Here is a 7,881-nt window from a genome sequence, read left to right as displayed (position 1 = left end):
TATATATTCTACCAAGATAACAAGATTAAGGAGGCAGATAAAGCTCGACAGCGATATCTGTGTATAAATCAGTGCATGTTGAACTAACTACAACTTGATTATTATTATAGGCTGAACATAATTGTGTTTTTGTTTTATATCTAGTTTTGATAAACAGAACGAAACGGATCGCCGCAGGTGACAAACATCTATCTATCTATTAACACAAAGGATGAAGTGAAAAAAGCGCAGAAATAGTATTGAAAATGTAAGTAAAGCACATTACGTATATACTAATAAATTACACCGGGCAACCGCTCAGTTGTAGGGGCGGCCGAAAATTGCATTCACCGAAATAAATAAAAGGTGCTTTTGTATCACGTGAGCAAGAAGAGCAAAAGAGAGGAAATCAGATGTGGTAACTTATGCGTAAGTACAGGAACGTCTCGTATAGATGAAAACACAGACAAATAAGTTGCGTCAACCAATAAATAAACATCCAGTTAATTAAGAAAGAGAATCAAGTTCTTATCGCGTTTTATAACTTCGACGCTCATCAACTGATGACTTCCTGCTAAACCGCGAGACTGAGATTCAGAAACGCTGCAGCGTCATAGCTGATTCGTGCCGCGAGGATGTCAAAAGATATACAACAAAGAGACTAGTGAACGATAGAAGCTTCCGAAAAGGAGCAAAGACCAATGATTTACTTCTTTTAAAAGCGTAACAATATAATTTTTATTTCTTTTAAAGCATGACACCTCAAATAATCAATTGGCATGATATGTGGCACCATGCGCAAAAAGAGAGAGTGGACAATTATTCAAAATATGTCACTCAAAATAGATAATAACGATTTCCTTCTGCAAGATGGTATATTGACGAAATCATTATTTCTTGTTAGTGCAATGCACAGTATCACGGGATATCAATTGCTATTAAATGCAAAAGGAAAAGAACTTCCAGCCTCAAGAAGATCTTAGTCAGATGAGGTATTACTGTTAACATCAAACTTAATCCACATGTAAAAGATTTGCTCAGAGTTGAAGTGGAAGCTGCTGCGGTAAGTTCGTTGCTTGCCTGTGGCACGCTGGTATGGCGCATCAACCCATCATGCTGCTAGGTAATAACATGGGAAAATGAAAACTGCCAAAATAAAATAACGACAGGAAGAAGTGGAACCCAAAAGGGTGGAGTAGTAAGTGAGAAAAACTAACACACGTGTTACAGACCTGTGCGCTCTGAACGATGATATTGCTTAAAAAATAAAGGTAACAATTTTCGAAACGAAGCAAAGAGACGCATAATAAATACAGGAGAGTCGAGATAACTTATCGGAGAATGGAGCGTTCTCAGAGATTACGCCGTATCGGACTCCTGCGCACCAGTAACAGAAGCGCTTGAAACGATAAACGGTAATGGATGCAAAGAAGTATGCGATACAACAGAAGCGATACTATCGAGAAGGCACAGGAAAGAGGGGAACACTGAATCTACATTATTTATAATATATACTAACTCATTGTACGTGACTGTCAAAGTGGCCAATGATGTATGATGCAATGTAAATGATTCCTGTTTTCTGATTTGCTGATCATATACAATTACTTTCCTTCGTCAGGTGTGGCATGTAGAACATGCTGTGAATTCATTTGCCCCCTAATGTCAAGCAGTGATACACAGACGGTATTGGGCGGACGAGAATAACAGCAAATTTCAGTCGTTTGAGTGACAACGAATAGATCACCCAAAAAAATAAGGCGTAGTCCGTATTTCTCTCAGAGAAAGAAAAAAAGTTCGTTGCTGATAACGTCGTTATCAGCAACGACTTGAAACTACTTGCTGTTTCGCTCTCCGTTTTCCCCACGATCAATTCACATTCTAATTTACATTAGAACATTGATCACCATTCCAACATTGCTGCAATTCACAGTCGGCCGCACATACACATCTTAATGGTCCTGCCTTGTCCTAATGTCCGACATGCATGCGTTTCGATTATCAAAACTAATCTCATCACAGACTACTATAAATGATAATATGGTAAGGCCAATTCAACGATGTTAAGGAAGCGGCTATGAGGAGAAGGAGGAGGAAACAGAAAGTTGAGAGAATAGCGAGCAACGCATTACGTGTTGTGATTTTAAATTTTCGCGCTCGCTGCGTATCACTTTAATCAATTGAGTGAGGTCAGACTGTTCGTAATAGCTTACGGATAGGTTACTAGATAGAAATGTGTATTAAGTGGTAGAGGATGGCATTGGCGAAACACAAACACCGTGTGTCCTTTGACCTGCCCGTTTGAGTTTTTTCAAACATCCAAGTATCTGCCCGCTCCGATAAGCAGAGATCACATAACAGTAGAGAATAAGCAGACAAGTAACTTGCTATAAGGCAATTAGCAGTCAGAGATCCGCCGCGAAGAGGCAAAAAGTAAAATCCGATATAATAGTTTACGCAGACAGTACTGATATATCATTTCCCTTAAGTCGGTATCATAACAACGTAAATTCCACCACTGATGGTTCAGAAAGAGTCATAATCGTGTGAGCATTTCCACTCGTCTTTTCTATAGTCTTACTGGTAGAGAAAAAGGTTAAAGTTAAAAAGGCTAAACTAAAAAATTTGACCTGGCCGCAAATCTCAGCAACATTTGAAGTAATCGCTATTTAATGCACGAAGGCGTGCTTGTTCTTCATCAGATAAAGAAACTTAAACGCTCGTAATGTCGTGCTTCATCTTCATAATCTTCGAAATCATCAGGCTAGTTCTAAAAAACTACTACTAATAGACACATGGACTGGGTCACCTGGGAGTTGTATCTACCGTGAAGAACTATAGGTATTGATGAGCACGGATTGATTAATTCAGAAATCATCACCTTCAGAAATAGTTATTCATAACAGCTCAAATCATCCTTCATTGTCAGAGTGCAGTTACCTCTTTGAAGTTATAATTAATTCGTAACATAGAATAGTGAAGACATGGAGTTCGACGAGATGCCGAAAGCGGTACGTGCTGTACATACGTAGGGCGAAGATATTAGACATATAGCGTTTTGCAGCATGAAAACAGAGCCGAATTTGAAAAGGCTTACTCCTCTATTAACTGTTATGACTAGATGACACATTTGGTAAACTTCCTAGTAACATGTGTAAGTCCGTTAAAGCTTGATGGAGGATTTGCATCGATATTGACTATAGCTCACTTCTAGCTTGGCATTCAGCCACTGCTCGGGCAAGCGACGCTTTACGTGGTAGATAGGAGTTATGTCGACAAACGAGTCAAAGATTTGTAATCAACACCCACCCTCACAGCTGCCTTTAGAAAAGCCGGTACCTTAAGTGTTGGCATCGTTCTGGACTTCATTTAGCACTCATTTGCTAGAAGGGATCTGTTCGGAGGGGAATTCGATGGAAGGCGAGAAGGGAACCACAAAGCGGGGAATAGCTCAAAGATGGGAAAGCATAAAGAGCTACAGGAGAACAGGATGAAAAAGTCTAAAGGTGAGATTGTCGCTCTACTAGAACCGAAAAAAACTCAGGACGCAACATTCTATCGATAGCCGCACCGTTCAATTACTGCAAGTACCTTAGTTATTGCCATAAGGATACCGTGTGAAAACCAAATAATAATAACAATAGTAGTCCCGTCAAAGCAATGTCGAAAAGAAAGTAGATCGGATCATTATATGGTAGTGTATGAATCAGAGAGTTAACTCTATAGTTGACACCGAATAGAGAGTCCGTAGTAAATTCAGCAAATTAACAGACTCGATGACACTTATAAATAATGAGAGATTATAATAAAGAGATCACTGTCTAAAGAGAAAGCCTAGTTTGAGAAATGTTTTCATTTCGAAATTAATAACGCGTTACAATTATATTGACGCAATCACAAAAAGCATTCCAGAAAATTAAAAATATATACTTTTTCTAACAGAAACATCGAACGTGAAGCCATAAAGGCTTGAAAATATAAAATGTTATTAAAATGGCTGGTGAGACTACCTGTGGCTAGGAGCCGATGGCTGGAAATATATGCATAGAAACCACAATTTCTAGCTTGAAAAGTATGCATTTCACACTAGAAATTCTACATTATTCTGTCTATGAATCGGCTGGTTGAACTGATAGTATACGCGTCGTTCCTCGTTCGAATTTAGTCATCATTCAACTAAATGTCCTCAGTAATACGTGTGAGTGCTCTAAAAAGTTCTTGAACTTTTTATTAATCTTGTAATATGTCAATGATTTATGTAACGTATCTTGCCGCTTAGAGTTACTGCGTTTTCTGCAGAAACCAGTCCTTTTTTCGTAGATCAAAAGCGATCAAAGGACTTGTGCACGCCTGTTCCAATTATCTAAATAGGACCTATATAGATTTTGCCTGAATCGAATGATGCCATTGAAGCGCTGTAAATTTAGTACCAAAGAACACGGTTATAGCGTCTGACGAAGGCATGCCATCGCATTGACTGGACGTAGGCGCAACAGCCGTTGTCGAACCATTTCAAGACATCGATTCCGCTGTAAGACCAGAATTAGACGTTCGATTAGTATCGTCAGATGACTGGAACAAATCTAACATTTATTGCGGCGCTATTTCTTTTGCGTCTTCCGGTGACCTGCACACTTAGACTGATTCATTATTGAATAGAGACCGTGGGCCGTCCGGGTCCCGAATAAAAAGAAACGTATCTACGAAACGAGAATTCTTTAAAATCGTTGGAACAGAACTTACTAGTAGCTTGTTCATACTAAGGTTGCCGCGTCTACGAAAAGATAACTAAATAACTGTGTTACGTACTATCATATGCTTCTCCGATAAATGTAAGTTATCTTTCACATGTCTCCTTAAATACATGTGTTCGTGATTTGACCTAAGATGGTAATATTCTGATTCGGGCCCAAGACGTACACAAACGCAACACCAGCTGCACAATCAAAGCTTTTCAATTGGAGGAGAAAGGCGGCGCTCGTATCCTCATCTTATACGATATACTAGTATTTGAGAACATCCGGGTTTGAAGGCTGTTTTCGTGATAGTGGGTTAGGCTAATTCACGACAACTTCCGTTCACCTTTGAAATGATGGGTTTTACCAACCACAATGCTATGTGATTCGCGATTCGCACGCTTTTTTATTATATTGAAAGATGCTTTTTTGGATAGATGAATGTTTTGCATTCGGCATTGCTGTGGAGAAATTAGTTTCTAGTACAAAATAGTTTTTTTTTTTAATTTTTTTTTTAGGATGAACTTTGAGCTCAAGCTGGCACGCACGCCCTTAAGTCTAGTAGGCAAGCACGTTACCACTGAGCGGTCATAGTGACAATTGTTTGCGCATATCGACATTGTCTTGTTCATGACTTGCGCACTGGAAAAACGTTAACGAGGATTACAGTATCTCCCAAGTGTTGCAGTATCAAAAGGACGGCATCAAAAATGGTTTAAAAGATGGTGCTACTGATTCGAATGACAAGCAATATTCTAAACGGCCGCAAGAAGCGTACGACAACCTGCTGGTTCCATTGAGTGAAAACGTAGTCCAGCTAAGTCGAGGGCTCTCTGGAACGTAGTTTGCTCACCGGATAGAAAATAACTTGTCAAGTATTTAGCGTTGCTTCCAGGCGTTAGAAAAGGTCGAACAGGTAAAAGGGCGGACTATAGTTTGTTCTTCGCTGTCTATTCTACAGAAAAAAAAAACATTTCTGCATCATTATTGTATCGCTATGCTACCTTCAGCTGCCCAAATGAGACTATCAGAACAACATACTACTCATTTCAGCTCTGAGGGAGATATTGACGAAAAAGTGTGATGGATAATCACGAGACGGCGCAAAGAGATACTACTGTAACATGACAAATTTAGCTCTTAGATGAATAAATCGGGAACCCATTAATGGAGACACGGGTTCAGCTGGGAAATTTTGCTATACCTGACCTAAAATCTAAACTTTATGCCTACGGATTGCCATCCATTCACACAGCACAGTCGGAAAAAGCAGGCGGTACAGAAAATCTTCGAATGAGTTGACGGTTGGAGGCCTTCAAAAAAACGAACAATTCCTTTGTTGTTAAATTCACTTCTACCATATAACAGAACATTTCATACAAAAACAAAGGCATCCATCAAGATCTCTTCACTCCTTCAAAAAATGGGCAAAAAATTAAATTGCTCTTGAATGAGCCATAACCTCAGCGTCTTTTTGCAAGCTTGGCAGACTATTTTGCGTACAATAAGCTGATGTAACTTGAAGTTTCTATTTGTATATGACTGGTATGGTTTGTAGAGACCTTTAAAATAGGATAAGCAATTGTTCTCATGAAGCCAACTTCTCTTCGTTTCGTTGCCAAGATAGTTGACCTTGTAAACTGGAATTTTTGTAAACTGGACCTTGTAAATTGGAAAAGAGCTGAATCTCTAAAGATTGATCTTCAACCAACCAGTAAAAATTTCAAGTGCTTTCTGGCTTCGAAGTATGTCACTGTCATAATTATCTGCTTGCTTAACTGAATAATTCTTATTTTCATTACATAGATTACTTAATCACGTTAACAGCTGGAATTTACGGGACAATCCATAACCAGTTCAGCTGTAGTTAATGAAGCATTTCGTACAAATTTTCACACTATCTTTCCGAGCTGATCATTGGGACTACGTATCTTCAATGCTTCTCTTCAGCATACCCTGGGAAACATCAACTTTAAGATAGAAAAACTCGACGTTCGACGTCTGATATTTACTTACTATGCCTCGGCAAATGTTTTGGCACCAATAACAGACGCAGTCCGTTTTGTGTCGGTAGAGACCAGCCAGCTGAAGCCATACAGTAGCGGCAGGAGCGGTCGTAAGACCCGAAACATTTAGTTAGGTCAATACGTAAAAAGTACTGACATCATCAGAGAATAGAGCTTGGAGGCCGTCGTGAGTCGTCTTTGCAGAAACGCTGTGAGGTGCATGCGAATGTATGGACATTTTACAATGCAAACCCGTAGAAAGAAATGAATTAATTTACGGCCTATTGTAGGGAATGGAGCGAACAAAGATCAGATGATAAAACAGTCGTGACCACTTTTCGGACATCAGCTGGAAATGCATACGTTAAGTCGAAAATCCTTTTCTGTATGGGTTCCATATAGGTTTTTCGAGCACGATTGTGTATAGTCAGAGTGTGGGTTTTTTTGGCCCTTGGAAAAAACGAGAGCTGCGATGTGGAAAAAAATCTTGCCTTGCTGTTGACGTAAAGCGGCGGCACTTTGAACAGGAGTATCTACGTACAATGGGTAGTTCCTGCCAAAAAAATGCTGTGAAGACGAACCTGCAAATGGCTTCCGATACCTAACCTCTTCTACACGAACGTACTAAGTTGAAGGTGGCAAAACAAACAGGCTGCAAAAATGTCAAAACATTTTTAGGATGGAATAGAGTATAGACCTCTTGTCCACTGATAGATAGCGCAGCTCAAGGGATACGAATAATGTTGCCTGATTATCAAGGACAGGGAAAAAAATTGCATCCATGGTATGCATACTTTATGTTAAACTGGAGGTAAACAAAGATCACTTTTAAACATGAAGGCAGATTAAATTTTCAAGTGTTTTAAGTGAATTAGACGAGAGGCTGTCTCCGAGATCATTTTATAGACTGGCCATTCGTAACTTCAGTTTAGATATATATATTTCCTGCGATGCAAACGGACCTAGCAAGTTTAGATGGTAAAGTAGTCGATTGATTCTCATAAACGTCAAGTTGTGACGAAACTACCTCCATAATGGTGTAATTTATTTGATAGTAACTTGTTTGGCGGCCTTGTAATCCATTTGTTAGTACTATATTTTAGTGCACGCCTACATGATGCAATTACATAAAGGCACTAAATGCCAAAAAAAGGGTTTGA

General features: G+C 39.2%; 1 protein-coding gene across 1 annotated transcript in view; it reads left to right on the top strand.

The window, feature by feature from the left end:
* LOC111246646 (uncharacterized) overlaps positions 1 to 3,816 on the top strand; it is a 26,016-nt gene extending 22,200 nt beyond the window's left edge. Inside the window, exon 5 of the transcript XR_002671746.2 lies at positions 145 to 3,816. The gene's annotated coding sequence lies outside the window, so the exon portion shown is untranslated. The remainder of the gene's footprint in view (positions 1 to 144) is intronic.
* The last annotated feature ends 4,065 nt before the right edge of the window (positions 3,817 to 7,881 follow it).

This window comes from Varroa destructor, unplaced genomic scaffold (genome assembly GCF_002443255.2).
Source record: "Varroa destructor unplaced genomic scaffold, Vdes_3.0 BEIS01000003.1, whole genome shotgun sequence".
Classification (NCBI taxonomy): Eukaryota; Metazoa; Arthropoda; class Arachnida; order Mesostigmata; family Varroidae; genus Varroa; species Varroa destructor.
This window is presented reverse-complemented; position numbering and strand designations above follow the sequence as displayed.